The 22696-nt window shown below is 40.1% G+C and overlaps 1 protein-coding gene across 2 annotated transcripts in view; it reads right to left on the minus strand.

Moving 5' to 3' along the window:
• LOC109461305 (uncharacterized) overlaps positions 1-20863 on the minus strand; it is an 86658-nt gene extending 65795 nt beyond the window's left edge. Inside the window, exons 1-2 of one of the 2 annotated variants that reach the window (XM_088800249.1) lie at positions 20300-20863; positions 18048-18128 (exon numbers count right to left, since the gene is read on the minus strand). The gene's annotated coding sequence lies outside the window, so the exon portion shown is untranslated. The remainder of the gene's footprint in view (positions 1-18047; positions 18129-20299) is intronic. The other variant, XM_074314612.2, reaches the window with a different exon arrangement.
• Between the last annotated feature and the right edge of the window lie 1833 nt (positions 20864-22696).

Raw genomic sequence — 22696 nt, forward strand, 5'->3', positions numbered from 1 at the left:
TCAATGATGAGTGGCAGTACACCAACTATGGGATATGGGGCGTTTGGGGAGCTGGGAACCTGCGACGAATGTGGAAGATGGTGTTCTGCTAAACGTCCTTTCTAATTTGGAGACATCTGTTCCATCTCCAAACCGCAGCAACAGAAAGGCATCTGTTTGCCTCCTCTCAGCCTATTTTGCTGCAAGGGGTCTGACGATGTTTAAACACAAATGAAGGATGAATTTGACCTAAATTTCTCAGGGCTAGTATTCAGGTTTGGGGAATGAGCTCTCTCAAATCTAGAGCTAACATAATTGCCTGAAATGCCTCATTGCACGACAGCAACTGATGTTTTTACAAAAAAAAAAATAATAATACTGGGCAACTGGCCTAAGCTTCCACTTTGGGGAGAGAAATGAGTCAAAATTTTAAGTAATTTTTTGGAGGGTGAGAAAGGGATAGTTTTGAAACAAAGGGGCTTTGACTGTAATTTAACTGTGTTACTATGTGGCTTCATTTTCTACATAATGAGAACAACTGCTACATTTTTAATAAATTTTAATTAAAACTATTCTTTTCAACTTATGAATAGTTGTTACAGAGAGACATGGGAAGGTAGAATCAACTTCTGATTACTTTTGTGCAAAAGTCTGCCATTGTGTTATCTGTAAAATGTTTCTCAAAAACAGTTTATAATTTACTATGTGATTTAAACCCAAGCTAAATATAAATTAATATCACTGACTGTATATTATCATGACCTCTATTAAATTACTTTCACAGACTAGCAAAGCCAAATTAAAAATGAATATATGTGCGTGACAAAGGCCAGGTAACAATAAATCTGTGGCAGGCATTTGTTGGAGATCCCAGGACCCTGGCATTTCTGTCGAGGGCTACGCCCCTCTTCTGAATAAATGTTCCTGGTCATTCGAAGAAAGATTAGTTTTTAAATGCAGTATTGAGGAAAAAGTAATTATGAATAACCAGAGTGAAGAGATTTGAATATAGCATTTCAGTTAAAGGGTTTCTTCATTCATTCCATACGTTTAATGGACATCTACTATACGCCAAGGAATGTGCTAGGTGCTGGGGATACAGCAGTAAACAGCAGGCAAAGCCCCTCCTTATGTGCAGCTCATATTGTAGTCTGTTGGGGGTGGAGGAACAAACTATAAACACACACGTCAGATGATGGTAAGTACTATGAGGAAGAATAAAGCAGGGTAAGGAGCTAGAGAGTGAAGGAGGGTGCTGTTCTAAAGACGGTGATAAGGGACGTCTTCACTGAGAAAGCGCTATTTGAGCAGAGAGCCTCGTGAAGCAGAGATCTGGGACAAAGTGCCCCAGGACACGTCAGTGTCAATATGGACAGAATCAATAGGGTCTAGTGAGAACCTGTTCTGTGCTTGGTACTGTGCTGAGTGTTTTGGAAGATAAACAAGTACAGATGTTACAGGAAGAACAGTATGACAAAGAGGTCATGTGCTCATGGGCTCCGGAACCACACGGCCTAGGAGACTCTGCTATTACTACGGAGTTGGGTGACTTGAGGCAAGTCCCGTAACACCTCCATGACTCAGTTCCCTCAGCTGTAGGGTGAGGAGAATAGTAGCAATACGGACCATGCTTAGCAAGCTTCCAGCACATAAGCGAGCACTCACTAAGTGTTAGCTGTGAAGGTCATGGTAACAACAGGTCTTGGCTCTCAAGGAGGGTCTTCCATCATTTCTAGCAACAGCCTCCTTAAGGTGATGCTTCACAGCAGATTACGAGCCCTTTCTGGCGTTGCACCGATACAATTAGGAGACGGATCACTTTCTGATTTAGTTTCTCCCCATCAGTAGTTCTCAACTGGAGGCGATTTTGCCCCTCCCCCAAGGGACATGTGGCAATGTCTGGGGACATTTTCAGTTGTCACAACTTGGGGTGGGGACTGGCATTTAGTGGGGGAGAGGCCTGGGATGCTGCTAAACCTACTACAATGCACAGGAAAGCTCTCTGTCCCACAAAGAATTTCCTGGTCCAAAATGTCAGTGCTGCAGCTGGGGAGAAACCCTACTCTACGTTAGTCAGATAAATAAGATAAATAAAGATGAAGAGCTGATGATTCAAATAGATTTCTCTTCCATCCTCACTCAATCACATTCAACCTCACTCAAATGGCACACGACCAGGCCAAGTGTCCTGTCTGGGGAGATACCCGGGCTCTTTTGGTCCCCACTCAAGTCACTTCAAAGGGCTGGTGGAATAGATGTTATAAAAATACAGAGCAGCACCACAGGAGTTTGAGGAGAGGAAGTGAGTGCAGCCAGGCTTCCCAGGACCAATCACTCACTGGCCAGTCTGCACCTTAACTGGTCTTGGCTTACGTCTACCTAATTCAGTCAGCTGTGTCAGGAAAGAAAAGAATTTACGTGGTAAAACATGGTCATTTGAGGGCCTTGGAGAAGATGGGCAGGACAAATGAAGCCACAGGCAGATGCTGTGATAGAAAAATTCATTGTCTGACTCATCTGGGGACAGAAGAACCATTCATGGATGTCACAAAGTTCTACAGGCACCGCAGGGTTTAGACCAGTGTTCCTCTACCTCTTTTTCATTATCACTCCTCACCCTCAACAAGCCTTTGCAGACATGTTTTTCCTAATTGTCCCCCACCATGAAATCTTAACCACAAATATACTGTATATCTGTTTTTGTGCTGTGGCCCTTTGGAGGGTCACCAAACCACTGTAATATCTAAGATTTTTTTTGTCCCCCAGAAAGACTTTTTACTCCCTTGGAAGCACTACCACCTCCACTGAGAATGCATTATTTAGACCACTGTCCCTAATATTATTTCAACTCCCTTCCCAGCTCCTCTCTTTTTTCCTCAATGTATCTACTCATTTGTTACCCACCCCCCTCCCAAGCTATGTTCCTTCCTCTCACCGGTAACAGTTGTAACTTGCTCAACAATAATTCAATGTAATTCTGTAAAACAACACACATGAGAGCAATCTGTAGACTGTAAAGACCTATGAAAACATTGGTTACTATAGTAGTAAAATAAAATACAAGTAACTCCGGTTGCCACCCTCCCCGCCAGCCCTGATCCTAACCATCTGGCATGGTCATTGGCCCTGTGTTCCTTGCCAGTTTTCAAGGTGGCTTCTTATGGTCCTAGGAGAACAATAAGGAAGCCAGTTTATTGTTCGTTTTTTAAAGTTTACAGCAAGAATTGATAACAAGTGGATAGCACCTGGAGCTGCTATTCATAAAGAATGAGGTACATTGCAGAAAGGGTTAGCTATTGCTCTACCCTAAATCGATGTGGATTTAAATGGCTAACTACAGATAACGTAGAGGTGTTGAATGAAATGAATAAAGGCTCCTGTCCTTTTATGTAGGCGTAAGGTGAATGGAGGGAACTCCTAATGATCTAATCCATCATAAACCAAACTGTGAGAACTTAACAGAGACAACACATGAAACATACACAGAACACTCTGGATGCAAATATGCTTGAAAAAGTTGACTACAGTAAATTTAACTGGGTTTTCAAATGTAAAACTCTCAGAATTTCAAATATGTTCACGTGCATATGAAGAATAGAAGAGAGTATATAGTGGTTCTCCCAAACTTCTTTGACCAAGGAAGTTTTTGTTGTTGTTGATGTTTTTTCCCGCTCAATATACCTGTTAACATCTGTTAGGAGAATGTTTTGAGAAATGCAGAACTGTCTTCAGCAATCACAACCCTGGTGGCCCCAACACTCTGGTTTCTCCTTGCCTTCTCCCAAGCCCAAGCAGGCAAATGCTGAATGGAGAAACTCACACGAGGGCAGCTTCGCTCACAAGGAATTCATGATTACCGACATCCATTTACGATCGCTTCAACACTCACCTGCAACCCTTTGCCCCTCTCCACAAGAACTTTCCCCACCCATCTTCTGACCACATGCCTTCTCTTCCTTCCCAGACAAAAGAAAAGCCATCAGATACAGACTTCTCACCTCTTCCAGGCAAGCACCTAAACCTCCCTTAGCTTTCTGACTTCCTTCTTAGACTGTGTTACAATATATAATACACGTTGTTCTAGCTTCTGCTAAAGGTCAGTCCTTCCTCCGTCAGAGTTTCAGATTTCATCCCCTCTCACTTTTTCAAAAACTATACATTTTTGTTATTCACTCCCTCTTCAGAACTCAACTTCTGTTCAATGGACTCCTCTTTAGCTTTTTAACTTAATTCTCTTCCTTCTTGAAAAAAACTCCCTCATTCTCATATCTTTATTTGACTATTAGCCTCTCTCTCTTCACCTTCACAACCAAAATACTCTAATTTGCCTATATTCATTGGATTTATTTTCTCACCTTCTACTCCCTCCTCAACCGACTCCAATCTGGATTTCACCCACTTCTTTAAACAGCTTTAACAATGAAAATTAAATCTCATGTTGCTCACTCAATGGGCATTTGCCAATTATCGTTTCACCTGAACTCTCAGCAACAATTGACTTTATCGAGCACTTCATACTTGAAAACCTTCCTGGTTTTGCTCCTACCTCTTTGGCCGCTTCTCAGTTTTTTGTAAAATTACTCTCTTCTATCCAGCTGTTAAATATTGGAGTTAAGGCACGGCACAGATCCTCCTCTTTTTCCATGGTACATTTTCTTTCTAGATTGTCTCATCCATGTCTATGATTTTAAAAACTAACTATATGTAGATGGTACACAAATGTATGGGATCTGATAATTAAGTTTGCAAACTCATCCTAGAAAAAGTGCTGCATATACCTCATTGCTGAATATCACTACAGTCACCTTCGAAGTACTCCCCTTGGGAAGCTATACACCGACGCCAGCACCTAGTCCACCCCTCAAAGCAATTTTGGAACCCTTTTGCTGGAATGGCCATCATAACTGTCATTGTATTACCCTTGATGTCCTGAATGTCATCAAAATATCTTCCTGTCAATCTTTCCTTTATCTTCAGGTAAAGAAACAAGTCATTGGGGACCAGATCAGGTGAGTAGGGAGGGTGTTCCAATGCACTTGTTTACTGGCTAAAAACTCGCTCACAGACATCGTCGTGCTGCAAGAGCCATGAACTGTTGGCGAAAAGCTCAGGTCATTTAACTTTTTCATGCAACCTTTTCAGCACTTCCAAATAGTAAACTTGGTTAACTGTTTGTCCAGTTGGTACAAATTCATAATGAATAATCCCTCTGATATCAAAAAAGGTTAGCAACATTGTTGCAACAAGTTCGTGAACTTAATGGTCAGATCTCATATATCTCTGATATATAACTTCTCTGAGCTCCAGGTCTATAAATCCAATCACTGATTTGACGTAGCTTGAACATCTCAAAAAATACCTCAGACTCAACACGTTCAAACACCACATTCACGATTTCCCCTCCTCTTCTCTAGACCATGCTCAACATCTTCATCCTTCCTGGGTCTCTTTCTCACCTTTCCAACCAGTTGCCAAGTCAAAAACCTGGACTTTGCCCTTGACTTATTTTACCAATCAATCACCAACAACTGTTGATTCTACCTTATCAATATTTCAACCTTATCAATAAGTTCATCTACTTCTCTTTTTTCTCCAAGTTACACCACCACCACCCCCAAATTTGTCCATGTCACCATCACCTTTTTCCTGAACCAGTGACTGGTCTTCCTGCCTCCACGCTACCCACTTCAATCCAGTATCAATACTGTATTAAAAATTTAGAATATCCAAATTTCTTCATATAGTTTAGAAAGACTTTCATGATCTGGCCCTTGTATCCGTCTCTTAGAACTCCCTCTTAGTCTCTACTTCCCCTCCATCATCTCAAATTTATAGTTTTATCAGTGTACTACGTACACATCTGGATCTTAGGTCATGCTATTCCTCCCACCTAGAATACCTTATTTTGTCCCACCCCAAATTCTCCGGCTTCTGTTTTCAATTCCTCAGTTCTCAACTAAAACATCTCATCTGGAAGTTGTTCCTGGTTTTACCCTTAAGCCTCTGCTGAGTGCCACTTGTACAGGGTTTCTACTATCATAACATTTATCACCCTCCAATTTATGTGTCCTTCGAACTCTCTGAGGGCAGACACTGTCTAACCAATGCCTAGCACAGTTCCTAGCACATAGTAGGCACTCAACAGATATTTGTTTAATGAATAAAACTTGACCGCACCTGCATTATTTATAAAGGGCTCATTCTTTATGTAATACTTAAATGAAAGGCTAATCATAAAACCTTCTATTCTGAGAAACACAGTGACATGTTTAAAGATTCAGATAAGAAAGAACTGACATTTAAAAGTTTCCTGTTTGAGAGAAAGAAGGGAAGTTGAATCTTAAAAGCCAATAGCTCAGAAGTGCTGGGTCAAGTGGGTGGTAGGTTGTAGGGGATAAATCAGATTCCAAAATTAAATTGGCTTGTATTTCTAGTAGTGATATTACTGTGGCAAGAGAAGCTGCAAATTATGCTGGTTTTCTGAGAAGTTGCACGTGTTCATAGGGGACCACCTAGGAATTAATGGATTGCCACCTGGAAACATTTGGCAAATACTTGCTCACTGATTGCCCTCCAATTGGTTTTTAGCCAAATTTCCAAGCAGAAAGTTTCTGGCTTGTTTTTTATTGCCTCTCCACCAACATATTGGCAAAGCATGGTTGAAGGAACGGCTTGGGGGACTAGAGTCATCTTTGATTCTTTTCTTTCACCTTCCACATCCTATTGATCAGCAAATCCTGCTTGACTTCCAAAATATACCAAATCAGACCACCTCTCACCATCTCTGCTGCTACAGTGTCCATCCAAACCAGCCCCATACATCCCCTGAACTGCTGCCAGAGCTCCTAACTGGCCTCTTGTCTCTTTGTGCCCTGTCCTCATACTTCGTCTTCCATTTACTAACTACAATGATCTATCTAAAGGGTAAATTAGATGTCAGTTCTCTGCCTAAATTCCTCCAGTACGTAGCCCAGAGAATGGATAAACAAACTGGTAAATTCATACCATCCAATACTATTTAGCAATAAAAAGGAATGAACACTGATGCCTGCAACATGGATGCCTCTCAAAAGCATTAGGATAAGTGGAAGAAGCTGTACATGAAAGAGTCTATACGGTATGGCTTCTTTTATGTACAGCTCTACAACAGGAAAGACTAATATGGTGGGGAAAAGTCCTAACAGCGGTTGCCTCTGGGGGGACGGGTATGGTGGTGATGGACTGGAGGAAACATGAGGGAACTTTGTGGGGTGATGGAAATGTTTCCTATCCTGATAGGAGTATGAGTTGCATAAGTGCATGAATTTGTCAGAACTCAGTGACTGTACACTTAAGATTTATGTATTTCCTGGGGCAGCTGGTTAGCTCAGTTAGTTAGAGCGTGGTGCTCTTAACAACAAGGTTGCCGGTTCGATCCCCACATGGGCCACTGTGAGCTGCACCCTCCACAACTAGATTGAAACAACTACTTGACTTGGAGCTGAGGGGTCCTGGAAAAACACACTTAAAATAAATAAAAGTTTGAAAAAATATATAAATTTATTTAAAAAAAAGATTTATATATTTCATTGTATGTAAATTTTACCTCAAAAGAAAAAAACTGAAAACAAACATCGAATTGTACTTTGTAAGTTATATAAATGTCTAACCACTATGCTATACACCTGAAACTAATATAATATTGAATGTCAACTGTAATTGGAAAATACATTGAATTCTAGTTAATGAAAGAAACTCTGGAGAATTTAGAAGTTACTGAGGTCTACAGCTTACATTGCAACATATCCCAAACTATATCAGAGTGAATGATGGATAGATATGTAATAAAACAACTATAACAAAATGTTAATGGTAGAATCTCGGCAAGGAGAATATGGGTAGTCACTGTGAAAATCTTTCAATTTTGCTGTTTAAAATTTTTTCATACTAATATTCTGAGGGAAATAAAATCCTCTAAGGAGACCACACTTCTGGAATGGCAGTGTGAGGAGCTAATCTGACACTCTCCCCACTGAAAGAAACATTTAACCAGTGAAAATCATGAAAAACAACTATTTAAAGTCTCTGGATATTGTCTTAAGAGTACACAGCAAGTGTATACTCTTGGTTATCCACAAAATATTTATTCAAGAAAATTTAGTAAATCTTGATAAGAAGACTAAGAGTCTGTGGCATTTGAGCCACCACCTGATCCCATCTCCTCCCAACTCTGTGACAGAAGCTCTAGTCCAAGAAGGGGGGCCAAGAACATAGGGCTCTCTCTCCCCTCGGCTCCTAGTTTAGGACTGCAGTTTAGCCCAGGAGGGGCAGGTGGCCAGCATATCAGCTCTTTTCCAAGCAGGGGACTGGACTGGGACTCCCTTCCAAAACCCAGTTCCCACTTGTGCAGCACAAGCTTTACTTAGGCACAGAAAGCTGAGAATGTTGGGTCCCAATGACCTCCACTGCAGCTTATGCATAGGTTCCATGCCAGGAAGGGCAAGCTGAAAAGACTAGAGGCTACCATCCACATCCAGTGCCCAACTTATGCAATAAGGCAAGTGTGTCACGTCAGAAGAAGTGGACTACAGCCCCTGCTCCCTTTCCAACTCTTATGCAGTGACACAGAGATTCTGTCCATGGGGAGAGGAGTCCATAAGAACAGAGAACTCAGTAGCTCTCCCTAAGAGGACATACTTTATTTGGGAGGCAATGCAAAGAAGTTAAACTAGTAGCTAGAAGTGTAACAAAATGGTAGACCAGCTAGAAGTGTAACAAAGTGAGCCAGGGAAAGAGAGAGCTAAGGAGAGCCCTTCTGGGCTCACAGGAAGCCTCAAAGACTGTCCCTATAAAGGGGCATTACTTTAGTTGGATCTGACTGTGGGTAAATTTAGTCAAAAACAACACAGTAATCAGCTAGCAATTACTGGAGGCTAACAGCTGTGTATGTAACCAATAAAGTCAGAGCATCTGAAAGCTTCACAGGGAAATCAGGAGAAAAGACAGATAGAGAGCTGCTAAGAAGACAGGAATCCCTGGGTGTCAGACAGCCTGTGTGCCTGCTCAAGGCTTCACTCTTTGAGGAGCATCATCCGAGACTGTACATTGCGGGAAATAGATTTCCCTAAACTAGTCCAGCTAAGACACTGAAGAAATAAAGGAGCAAGCAAGCCCCAGATCAGAGAGGGGTCAATATCCAGAAATTCCACAATACATTATTGAAATGTCCAATTTTCAACAAAAATTATGAGACATGCAAAGAGACAGGAAAGTGTGACCCATATACGAGGAGGAGGAGGAAAAAGCAGGCAATAGAAACTGCCTATTATAAATATGGTCAAAGAACAAAAGGACACTAGGTTTAAAGAATTGAAGAAAACTTACCACAAAGTTACAGTAATTAAGACAATGTGGCACTGGTGTAATGACAGAAAAATAGATCAGTAGAATAGAATAGACAACTCTAAAATAAACCCATTTAAAAATGGGCAAGGGTATGAATAGACATTTCTCCAAAGAAGATACACAAATGGCCAAAATGCAGATGAAAAGATGCTCAAAATCCTTAGTCATAAGAGAAATACAAACCAAAACTATAATGAGATTAATGAGATACCCACTAAGATGGCTGAAGTAAAAAAGACAGATAATAAATGCTTGGCAGCTCCTCAGAAGGTTAAACAGAGTTACCGTATGACTTAGTAATTCCACTCCTAGGTATATGCCTAAGAAAAATGGAAACATATACCCACACAAAAACTTATACATGAATGTTCATGGCAACATTATTCATAGTAGCCAAAAAGTGGAAACAACCCAAAGTTCATCAACTGATAAATGGATAAACAAAAATAGTATATTTATACAGTGTAATATTATTCGGCCATAATAAGGAATGAAGCCCTGATACATGCTACAACATGGATGGACCTTGAAAACATTGTGCTAAGTGGAAAAAACCAACCACAAAAGGCCACATACTATGGACTGTCTTTACACCAACTGCCCAGCATAGGCAAATTCATACAAGAAGAAAAGAGATTAGTGATTGCCCAGGACTGGGAGTAGGAGTGGGGTGTGGAGGTAGAAAGTGAATGCTAATGGGTATTCAATTTCTTTTGGGGGTGATGAAAATGTTCTACAATTGATGGTGGTGATGGTTGCACAACTCAATATACTCAAAACCACTGAACTGTACACTTTAAGTGGGTGAACTGTTAAGGCAAACAAAACAGAAACCTCCAGCGGTTTCCCAACCCACACACAGCCCTTTTCTTCTCACTCAGTCTCGTCTATTCATGTTTTCTCTTCTTTCAACTTCCTGGCCTTTGCACTTTGCAGTTGAAATGGGTGGGATATGTTGGTGTTTTCATGTCTCTTTCTTATGATTGTTGGTGCAATCTTATTTTGGTAGCTATTGAAACAGTTGTTTTGAGAGCTGTCTTTGTAAGCCCTGTTAGTCATTGAATGCTAGTTCAAGTTCAGGGGAAGGAGAGATAGAAAGGGGAGAAAACAAGAAAGGAAAGGAGAGAGAAGGAGGAAGAATGGTAAAGATTGAAACATGGAAAACCAGGGTCTGTTTTAATGCTTTTGCAAGTCTTTATAACACTTTTCAATACCTGAAATTGTCATAGTTATTTGTTTCCATGTTTACTTTCTGTCTCCCTTACTATTAGAATGTTTCTGTCTTGTTTGTCCCCATAGTAGATGCTCAATAAATATGTGGTGGCTGACTGACCAAATTCTACACCAACGTGATAAATCTAAGAAGAAAGCATGAGCAAATTGTTTGAAACTTTCTAAGCACTCCTCCTATCTCTCATGATTACAAATAACCTCTCCATCACCTAGCCTAGTCGCCATCACCTGGATGCTTATTAAAATGACAAATTCTTGGGCCACACCTCCATAGACTGGTCCATCTGTGCTTTTAACTACACATGTGCCTGCCTAGAGAACAAATATTTAAAAAGGTGAAAAAAAAAAGTCTGTGTGACAGTCTGGGTAGTGCTTCCGTGCATCAAACTAGACACTAGGTTTGTTGATTACATAGGAGAAATCGGAACACACCTATAGCAACTTTTCGGGGGTTTCAAGTTGTTAATTGAAGCTTGCTTTTCTCCTTCCCAGATGTAGGGGTGCAGTCACTGTGCATAGCAACAGCTAGAGGTTGGACTCAAAGACTTAAAGAATTGAAGTGCTGGGAGGGACTTCAGGCCATTAGCCTGTTTCCTTCTTATCATCTGTATCCAAATTACCAGGATTTCACCTTCTATGAACACTTTACTAGTCAAAGCGTTTTCTACAGAACAGCACCGTCAGTCTTACCTAGAAGCTTGTTGGGAATGCAGAATTTCAGACCCCATTCCAGAGCCTTGGACCCGGAATTTGCAATTTCACACACCACCAGGTGATCTGTGTGCAGTTTGAGAACTGAGACAATTTCTGGACATACTGAACCAGTAACTACTATCTCCAACAACGTGCATCTACCATTAGCATTTACCTGCCAAACTGGACTGACAGAATAAGGAGAATTTGTAAGTGAAATGTTTTCCAAAATGGCCCTGTGGGTTAGGAAAAAGGGGCCCAAAGGATAAAACTCAAAAAGCAATTCCAAAGCCTTGAATATGGTTTGGTTTTTAGATAACACTAAGACATTACTTTAAACTGTGTTAGGTGGTATAAATAAATAAATAGTCTCTATCGGTTAATGATGTATCACACTAAAGTACTTACGGATGAATTTATATGCTGTCTTAGATTTACTTTAAAATGCATCAGAACAAAAGAGAGTGAGGAGAGAAACAAATTGGCAAAATGATGATCAGTTTTGGAACTGAGTGGTGAATACAATGAGATTTATTATACTACTCGCTCTACTTGTGTGTATGTTTGACAGTTTCATAATAAAATTTTTTTTTTTAAGTAGTCTCAAGGTAATGATAACTACCAGTCTCACCAAGAGGCACTTGTGGTGGGAAAGTGTAGTCAGGAATATTGTGTATTTGCTCCAAAGTGAAGGTTGAAGGGAAACAGGCAAGAAGTAAAGTTTATGGACAAGACTCCTTAGGTACATTCCTTCACTTAATGTCCCCATCACAGCTCAGGGAGGTTACCCACATCTTAACCAAGTGATTGAATTTAGCATCACCAATCATGGGATGAACTGGTATTGTATGCCTCCTGGTGGAATGGATGGGGAACTACACATCGTCACGGCTGTGGTCCTCTTGCAGAAAATACTTAACCTGAATCTAATTAGGAGACAGCAGTCAAATGCTGCATGTGGAGCATTCTAGCAGACAGCCGGCCTGAACTCTCCAAAACTGTCACTATCAGGAAAGGCAAAAAAGAATTAAAAGTCAGGTGTACTGTTTTAAATTAAAGAAGACTAAAGAGATATGACATCTAAATGGAATGGGTAAACTTTGATTGGATCTAGATTCAAAAAAAGAAAGGCTGAGGGCGGCCGAATGGCTCAGGGGTTAGAGCACAAGCTCTCAACAGCAGGGTTGCTGGTTCAATTCTCACATGGGATGGTGGGCTGAGCCCCCTGCACCTAAAGATTGAAAACAGCAACTGGACTTGGAGCTGAGCTGCGCCCTCCACAACTAGACTGAAGGACAACCACTTAGAGCTGATGGGTCCTGGAGAAACATATTGTTCTCCAACACACAAAAAAACTCTTTTTTGAAAAAAGAAAAGAAAAAGGAAACAAGTTTAAAAAAAAAAGAAAGGCTGAAAAAAGACATTGTGGGGACAATTAGAAACTTTGAAAATGGACAGTGTACTAGATATTTTTGAAAAATATTAAATGTATTGGGTGTGACTTTAAAAAAAACACAGTATGCAGTAAGTGGTAACCCTATTTTAGAGAATGGGAAACTGGGGTTCAGAGACATAGAAGGTCTTGCCCAAGAACACACAGCTGGTAAATGGCAGAGCCAAAACGGCCCATATCTCCCTGCCTCCAGAGCACAAACTTTTGTCTGGTGGATGCTTCTTGCTCTGCAGCAGCCCCAGGAAATAAGACATAGGACTATGGTCTACAGTGAGTCCAAGGGATGGTAGTGGCTAAAGAGGCACCATTCACTGTTGCCATGGCACCAGCAGTCCATCATTTATTCAAAATGAATTGCTGGGTGACAGTGATAAGCCCAAACCGACAGTCCCTGGACTCAAGTTGTTCATAGCCTAGTAAAGGAGACAGATGTTAATCAATGTTGGAACCACTCCAAAGTAATGTATGAAAACAAAAGGAGATATGAGCAATGACGAAAAGGAAAGTGACCAAAGCAGAGGGTCAGAAGAAGACTTCCGTAAGCTGTACTTTGGAGAATGAATAGAAGTGAATGATACAGACAAAGAAAGAATGTGAGCAAAAAGCCTATGGCAAGAGGAAGCGTAACCTTAGCGTAGGGAAGCCCCGGAGCGAGCAGGCGCATGGCGCAGTGAGAATGGAGGAAAGCAGGTAGCACCAGACCATGCAGGACCTTGAAAGCCATGCTAGAGAGTTTGTTCGTTGTTCAAAGCAAGGGAAAGTTATGAACGGGTTTAAGCAGGTGACAAAATCAGGTTTCAAGTTAAAAACCAGTTCAGCTGCAATGCTGAGAGGATGGCTGAGCAGAATAAATGTGGTTAGACCAGTTAAGAGATGGTGGCAGCCAAAGGTAACTTGGTTTAGAGTGAGCAGTGGAGATGCAAAGGGCAGACCTAAGAGGTATCTTGGAGGAGTGGCTATGGGGAAATGAGGAAAAGGAGATGTTGGAGACGACTTTTGGGATGGAGATGCCATTCCCTGAGAGAGCGAACACTGGAAGAAGGCCAGATCTGGAAAGACAGATGAGTGAGCTCTTGGAAATGAAGAACTTGTGGTGCTTTTGAGACCTCCAAGTGGAGGTAGGAGAAAGCAGCTGAATGTGCAAGTCTGAAGTTCAGAAGAGAAGTCTAGACTAGAGAAGTACATATGGGACTCAGCAACCTATGGTTACTGGAGCTTGAATAAGATGGTCTCAGAAAGGGAGGATTCAGCCAATGGAAACCTCTGGGATTCAATGGTTCTTAAAAAGAAGGCAAGAGGGGAAGGGACTACTGGAAGGGAACAGTGGATGGACTGAGTGAGGATCCTGAGAGACGAGTGGTGGGCTAGGGGACAGCCTTAGTGTCATTCTAGAAGCACTGCATTGCATTCCTGCCAGAAGTGGCGTCCTCCTCACCAGGGTTAGAGAATGGCTCCTGCGCTTCTCCACCTGGCAGGCTCTAGCACTCACCCGCCAGGCAAACTTCTTCTGGCAGCCTGCACGTCTGCTGCCACTGCTTCATGGGAAAGTTGCTCTACCCCTGGGCTTCTCTCCTGGTGTTCCCCAAAATTGTACTTTAATTGATTTATTAAGCAGTTAACTTTGTTATTAAGCAATCCCTTAGCAAAGGGCAAAATTATGGTATAACCATACCATGGGATACTATGTAGCAGAAGGGAGAGAGAGAGAGAGACAGAGAGAAATTTCTCTGTGTACACATATGGAAAGCCCCCCAATTCCCTAATATATGTATATTTAAAGGAAAAAGCAAAGTACAAAACTGTAATTTCATGCTATCTTTTGTATTGAGGGGGGACTATAACTCTATATTTAAATTTGCTTGTATATGCCTACACGAGAAACCATAGACGGATACATCAGACTAAACACAGTGACCCCACAGGGGATAAGGCAGGTGGAATTGCGGAGATGAGGAATAGGATGGAAGGAGGACTTTTACTATATGACTATACTTAAAATTTTCTGAACCTTGTGAATATATCACCTATTCAAAAAATTGCATTTCATCCATTGATGGACATTTGAGTTGTTTCCGTCTTTTGGCTATTATAAATAGTGCTTCCAAGAAAATTCCATGTACAAGTTTTTGTTTGGACTACTGTTTTCAATTATTTTGGATATAAACCTAGAAGTACAATTGTTAGTAATTCTATGTTTATCTTTTTGCTTAAAGAGATCAACAAACTGTTTCCACAGCCGCTGTACCATTTACACAACCACCACCAATATAGGAGGGTTCCTATTTCTCCATATCATTGCCTCCACTTAGTATTTTATAGTTTGTTTAGTTTTTTATTATAGCCATCTTAACGAATGTGTAGTGTTATCTCATTGTAGTTTTGATTTGCATTTCTTTAATGACCCACAATGTCAAACATCTTTTTATGAGCTTGTTGGCCATTGCATATCTTTTTTGGAGAAATGTCTATTCGAGCATGTGCAATTTTTAATTGTCACTGATGATGTATTTTAGAACAAAGCAATTAAGTTTTATATTACTATTTTTGAATAAAACTTTATCTTATTATTGAAGAAAATTAAAATTTTCAAAATAGTATCTCATTATATTAGTTAAGGTAGTGGTAGCTGCTACAACAAATTCTGTGTTTGATGGCTCATACACAGTTGAAATTCCTTTCTTGCTCAAATAAAACCCAACATGTTCAGTAAATAACTCTTTTCCAAACTAATGCAGGTGCTCAGGCTCATTCCCTGATGTGGCTCCGCCATTTTCAACTCAAGGCTTCTAAAGAGGTGCTGGTCCAGCATTTGTGAAAGGATTATCAAAGCAATGCTGAGGGCCCAGTGAGGCTGGAGACCGTGTATTCAGAGCACCAATTTACCTTATTTTTATTTTAAGTATAGAGATGGAGAAGGTTCAGGGTTAGATTAACCTTACACACAGACTTTGCATGGTAGATGCTACAGAAAGATAAGGATGCTAAGAAGTTGAAGTGGCTGGTAAGCACGTGGGTGAATATTGCACCATGGGTATACACTGGAAAGAAATAGATGAGCAACAATGCAAGGGAGTTAATGAATTTAGAGGGAAAGTGTGGAGAGATCAGTAGGCGAAATAAATGTCGAGGATCAAGGTGTAAATTTGTCAGAGTTGAAGGCCAGCAGGTTGTGGTGAGTAAATAATTCACAGGGTTTCAGACCCTAAAATAGTCTAATACGGGATGACGATAAAGAACGGAGGTGTGGCTGTGGGAGTGGGTGGCCATAATAGGGTAGGATTTATATTTCCTTCACGTTTGAGGTAGGCAAGAGGCCTTGATATTGGTCATTAGGTGCTGGGCAGGTCAGAAATATTGACATTTCCCACATGTAAAGGCCTTAAGTAAACAAAGGAGAGTGCACAAAAAAGGATATGAAGTAATATAGCCTATATTTTAAAGGAAGATAGTTATTGCATGGCTGAGAGAGTAACAATCCTGAAAGGACAATAAGTTCGAGTCTACACTATATGAAAAAAGCAATCTGAATTGGCTGTTAGGGTGGCAGTGTCTTTGGTGGAATAGCCAACTCACAGTTAAGGCAAAGAACTAAAGGAACTATTCTAAAGAATTTGGGAATGGCAAGGAATTATCTCTGCCATGCAACAAGGATTCCAGAGGGAAAGTATGGAAGCTATACAAAGCATGGGAATTTCTATAGCAATAGCACAAACTAGATAACGTGAACCTGTTTGGACTTCAAAACACCTAAATATGCTGGTTCAAATCTAGCAAATATATTTGCAGATTCAAGATAAACTTGCAAGAGAGCAAGGGAATCTCCCAAGGAACACAAATAAAGAGGGGACTGAAAACTAGGATAATAAGGGTGTACTTATGTTGGTGCTGTCTCAGTAACCAAGACGTTTGGATTTTACTAAGAGAGGAGGCCTTTGGCCCATGTAACACAAGAAGTTCAAATTAAGACTGCATGGAATCAGAACCCTCCAAATGAAAGGGTGAATGAGAGAATGAATTAAAAAGAAATCTTCCTCGGTCTGGTCTCTGGGAAGAAAAAAACTCTCCCATGAGAATTTGTAACCATAAGCATTCCTTCACATGGGTTTGGTGTTCAAATGTATTCTACCTAAATGGTCTGGGACCCCACATGGAGAAATTCACATGAAAAGAGGCCCTAGCCCAGTTTTAATGCTGGATGAGAAGGGGAGAATGAGTATTGGGGAATAGAGAAACATGATCAATAAAATACATTCAAGGATAAAAAAAAAAGAGTATATTAACATAAAATTGGGGGATAATAATGGAATAGAAATACAAGATGAAGAGGGAAAAGGCATAATGTGAATTTTCCAATATCTCCCCTGTTGAAAACACATGTGCAAGAGCTAAATTCCATTTAATGGATGTCTGGAATATAGAGGAACAAATTAAATGACACCACAAGGAAGCAAACAAACACATCCAGAATATGGGACATTTCATAGGACAAATGTTTCTGCAACAAATCAATGGCATGAAAAGATTAAGAGAGATTTAAGAGACATAAAACTAAATGTAATATTTGAACCTTGCTTGAATCCTAATCCAAATGAACCAACTGTAAAAAGACATCTTGGAGACAAGTGAAGAGCTCTAATTATTTGATGGATGTGGCATTATGATTAAGAAATTATGTTTTTAAAGATGCATACTGAAATGTATGAGCGGAAATGACGAATGCCTAGGATTTGCTTTATAATCCTTCTACAAAGAAAACAAGAAAAGGAGGAAAGAAGAAATATGGCAAAATCTTGATAATGGGTTATGGGTATATGGGTGTCAATTACACTATTGTCTATACTCTTACATATTTAAATTTTTCAGTCAGAATTCAAAATTATTTTATAATTTTTATAAATAAAAATTCAAAGAACACTAATGTAGCATACAACCTAATTCTGCTATTTATAAAAACAGCACAGGTGTTTTTATAAGAATTTCCTATTCTTCCCAGTGTGGAAGCCCAACTGATGCTTTGCCCTGATTCCACTATAAAATATCAGAATCAGGAAAAATAAGAACTTTGTACCCGGCGATGAACCAACAATGATGAGGTCACCTTATCTAGTTCTAATCCCCAAGAAAAATTTAAAAACTAATTCCTACAAGTGTGGACTCCTAATAAAAAATGGTGTTATCACTGACTTTTAGAATGCCAATATTGACATAATGTCACAATCTTTGTGGATATGGTTAATATGAGAAAACGTTACTGTTTTCCACCATGAACAGATGAATGAAACTGGTAATTTTATGGGTTTCTTACCTTTCTTTTAAAAACTTGAAATTCCTTTAAATGCCAAACAAATATTTGAATTGGTCTTTCTGAAGTCTGACTCTTTTGCACCTTTAAATAAAGAAAAACAGCATTATTAATATAGAATTCACATACCATACGATTCACCCATTTAAATGTACCATTCAATGGTTTTTAATATATTCACAGTTGTGTAACCATCAACACAATCACTTTTAGAATACTTTCAGCAGCCCAAAAAGAAACCTTGTACCTGTAAGCAGTCACTCTCTGTCTCCCACCCCACATGCACTAATCTATTTCTGTCTTTATGAATTTACCTATTCTGGACATTTAATATAAATGGAATCACACAAAATACAATCTTTTTGATTGGCTCCTTTCACTTAGCACAATGTTTTCAACTTTCACCCATGTTGTAGCATGCATCAGTACTTCATTCCTTTTTGCTGCCAAATAATATTCCATGGTAAGGCTATATCACGTTTTATTTATCCATTCAGCAGCTGATGGACATTTAGGTTATTTCCATCTTTTGGTTATTATGAATAATGTTGCTATGGACATTCTTGTAAAAATTTTAAGTGGACATAAGTCTCCATTTCTTGTTTCCTTTTCTGTTGTAGAATTGATAGGTCACATGGCAACTATATTTTTAACCTTTTGAGAAACTGCCAAATTGTCTTCCATGGTGGCTGACCCATTTGGCATTCCTACCTGCAGTGTATGAGCATTCCGATTCTACACATCGTGGCCAACGCTTGTTATTGTTTTGGATTTTGTTGTTGTTGTCGTTGTTGTTTTTTATAGCCATTGTAATGGGTGTGATCCCACTGTGATTTTGATTTGCATTTTCTTAATGGCTAATGATGTTGAACAACTTTTCAAGTGTCTATTGACCACTCCCTTGCACCTCTTTGAAAGTAAACTTTCTGAATGCCTTTGTCTCTGAGTCTTCCTTCTACACTAGTAATATCTTCAGCTAATCTTAGTACCTCTTAGAGGTCACTTACCAAGAAGGTAAAAAGATATGGCAATACATTGGTCTTTGCATTTTCTCATTCATTCATTCATTCATCAAATATGGATTGAGTGCCTATTATGTGCCAGAAGCTGTTCTGGGCACTGAGCATGTAGAAGAAAATAAAACAGACGAAAAATTACTTGCCCTCATAAAGCTTACATTTTCATGGCTTAAAATATTTTTCCAGTTTTACTGAGATATAATTGACATACAGCACTGTATAAGTTTAAGATGTACAGCATAAGAACTTGACTTACATATATTGTGAAATGATTACCCCAATAAGTTTAGTTAACATCCATCATCTTGTACAAATACAAAAAAAAAGCCTTTTTTTTCCTTGAGATGATCATGTTGTTTTTGTTATTCATTTTGTTATTGTGGCGTATCACATTGATTGATGTTTCATAAGTTGAACCATTCTGGCATTCCAGAAATAAATCCCACTTAAAATCATGGTGTATAATCCTTTTAATATGCTCTTGAATTCGGATTGCTAGTACCATGCTCAACTTCTGTGTATTGTTCCAAATTTAGTATATATGCTGCCAAAGCAGAAATTCCCAGTGGCTTTACTTTTTAATGGGGCACAATATATTTTGAATTTCATAATACACTTTGAATTTGTTATCAATGAGTAAATGTCTCAAGGAGCAAGCATTATTTTCCATGCTTGAAACATTAATACAAAATTAAGACACATTTGCTACTTCTGATTGTTTTCTTTGCAGAGTTGGCATCACCTCCTGTATAACATTCCTCAGTTGACTGTCAGAGAGTGGCTGCTTCTTTAGAAAGGGCTGTGCAACAATTTGACTCATACGGAGCATCCAGATTTGTGGGTGCAATTATATCATATGAAATTTGCTTGTAAATACACCCAGATTGTTTAAAATAAATAAATAATAAGACTATGAGTAAGCTGTACCAGGAATTCAGTTCTTCTCCAACAGATTCAATAATTCAACCGTTAGGGTACTTAAAATATAGCCCCTTCTGTGTAGTAATGTGCCGAGTGTGTGGAGCATAGCGGTGGATTCTTCTGGCTGAGAGAGATCCAAACATATATGCCAGACACCTGAGACCGTGAAGGATACGATTCTTTGGGGAGAAGTTCCAGGGACCATACTTTTTGGAAACTGACAACAGCTACTGGGAATTTCTGCTTGTTTCACACATCATCGGACTTAATGAGACTGGCCCAGAGCTGGGCAAAGGGTAAAGGTGTTTACAATACCTAGGGATTTTCTGTTGACTTCCTGGGAGCCTCTCGCTGGATGTGAGGCACAAAGGAGGAAGAGACTCTCTCAACAGGGCGCGGGTCGCCGAGTGACGCTGGAGGAGGGAACAAACGCTAAGCCCATCACTGGGAAAAGCCAGAGCCGGTTCAGGGTAACCACCCTCGCCAGCCCTCAGGTTCTGCGCCTGCGTCCTGAGCGGCGCCTCGTTGCCTTGGGACGACGCCTGCGCCCTGAGCAGCGCGGTGCCGGCTCGGGCTTCGCGTCTGCGTAGTCGTGTTTCTCCCCGGGGCTTGGAATTGACGGCTGCTGGAGACCAGGGTGGGCCCCTTTGTTGCACCACGTGTGTGGTATTGGTCAGAAATCAGTAGGCGGTTCTCCAGCGTAGAAAGAAAGGTGAATTCACAGGTCTCCGACCTTTTCACACGTTTTTTTTTTATCCTGGGACCCACATATGCCATTCTTTGTCCTGCCTTCTCTGTTATCCACGAAGCAGCTGGAAGTTGACCCTCAGGGAATTTTAAGTTTGTTTGGAAGCAGCCAGGATGTAATGGACATCTCAGAAATGTCATTTCTCCTTCGACTTCCATAGGAAGCTGAATTATAAAGCTGAATAACAGATACTTTGAAGAAAGGGAAAAAAAAGGGGAAAAATTCACACACACACACACACACGTTTACATATTCACAGAATAAGGGAAGAATCTGTAACTAACTGTGATTACCTCAGGGAAGAAGAGCATGAGTGGCTGGCTGAAGGATGGGCCATGAAGAGTGGGTTTGGGGGCGGGGCAAAGGGGGAGAGTTGCATCATTTGAAATTTGTCCAGTTAGCGTGTATTATTTTTTAAGTGTCTGAATGTTTGACTCCTTTATCAAAGTGAAGACACCAAGGAAATTCGGAATTTTAAGAACTCTGCGTAGAATTCATTAATGCTTGATAGAGTTATATGAGGTCTGACCATTAAGTTCACAAACTTGTTGCAAGGATGTTGCTAACCTTTCTTGATATCAAAGGGATTATTCATTATGAATTTGTACCAACTGGACAGTTAACCAAGTTTACTATTTGGAAGTGCTGAAAAGGCTGCATGAAAAAGTTAGACGCCCTGAACTTTTTGCCAACAATTCACGGCTCTTGCATCATGACAATGCACCAGCTCACACGGCGCTGTCTGTGAGGGAGTTTTTAGCCAGTAAACAAATAACTGTATTGGAACACCCTCCCTACTCATCTGATATGGCCCCCAATGACTTCTTTCTTTACCCGAAAATAAAGGCAATATTGAAAGGAAGACATTTTGATGACATTCAGGATATCAAGGGTAATACGATGACAGCTGTGATGGCCATTCCAGAAAAGGAGTTCCAAAATTGCTTAGAAGAGTGGACTATGCACTGGCATCAGTGCATAGCTTCCCAAGGGGAGTACATCGAAGGTGACCATGGTGATATTCAGCAATGAGGCATGTAGCACTTTTTCTAGGATGAGTTCACGAACTTAATTGTCTGATCTCGTATGTACGTTTGAAGATAAAAGGTCTTGTGTAAACCAAGTCTTCCTGTTTACTTCTGGACAGAGCTCTTTGGGGATTGGGGTTGGAAGGTTTTCATGGTACAGGAAAAGAGGAGCCAGGCATTTTTTGAAAATTAGCAGTGATACTATACAGGAAAGCAAATTTTTAGTCATTGTATATCCCTTTTGGATTTGCTGAAAGGTAAATTTAGTGTGAGTTCACTGAAAGGGGACATTTGATGTTTATTTTTGTAAAGGAAATTAATGGGGTGTGAATGGCAGGGTTGAGACCTGAAGTTCCTCTTCCAGATAAGGAAAACTCCCCTTAGTGAGGCATCTCCAGACTGATTATGGTATATTTCTGCCATGCAAGATAACTTCAGATTCCCTCCTTTAAGGGAAGCAGTAAGGAAAATACATACTAGGCAACTGTGTAAGACGATTTGTAGATAAAAAGCTTGTACTGAAAGAAGACCCTGTACACCTCTTATTCCCTGGGTCAACTGAACCAGTTCACCTTCGTTCCACAGTGAGTGATTAGTAGATTTAGACAAATGTAAGAATTTGGGACCAGAGTTAGGCTTATTCCCTGGGTCAACTGAACCAGTTCTCCTTTGTTCCACAGTGAGTGGTTAGTAGATTTAGACAAATGTAAGAATTTGGGACCAGAGTTGGGGATCCAAAAATTTTTCAGTGTATAGGCCAGACATTTATAGTGTTACTTCTTAGTTTGCTTTGTTTGTAAGTAGGAAGCTAGAAGTTGAGCTCCCAAATAAGACATTTTAAGAATAGTGTTTCTTAAGTAATTCCAAACATCAGTACATCTACAAAGAAGTAAATGAAACCTATGGGGTAAGGCATCAATCAGATTGAGCAATGAG

This window comes from Rhinolophus sinicus, chromosome 8 (genome assembly GCF_057876585.1).
Source record: "Rhinolophus sinicus isolate RSI-liver-muscle chromosome 8, RSI-T2T, whole genome shotgun sequence".
Lineage (NCBI taxonomy): Eukaryota > Metazoa > Chordata > Mammalia > Chiroptera > Rhinolophidae > Rhinolophus > Rhinolophus sinicus.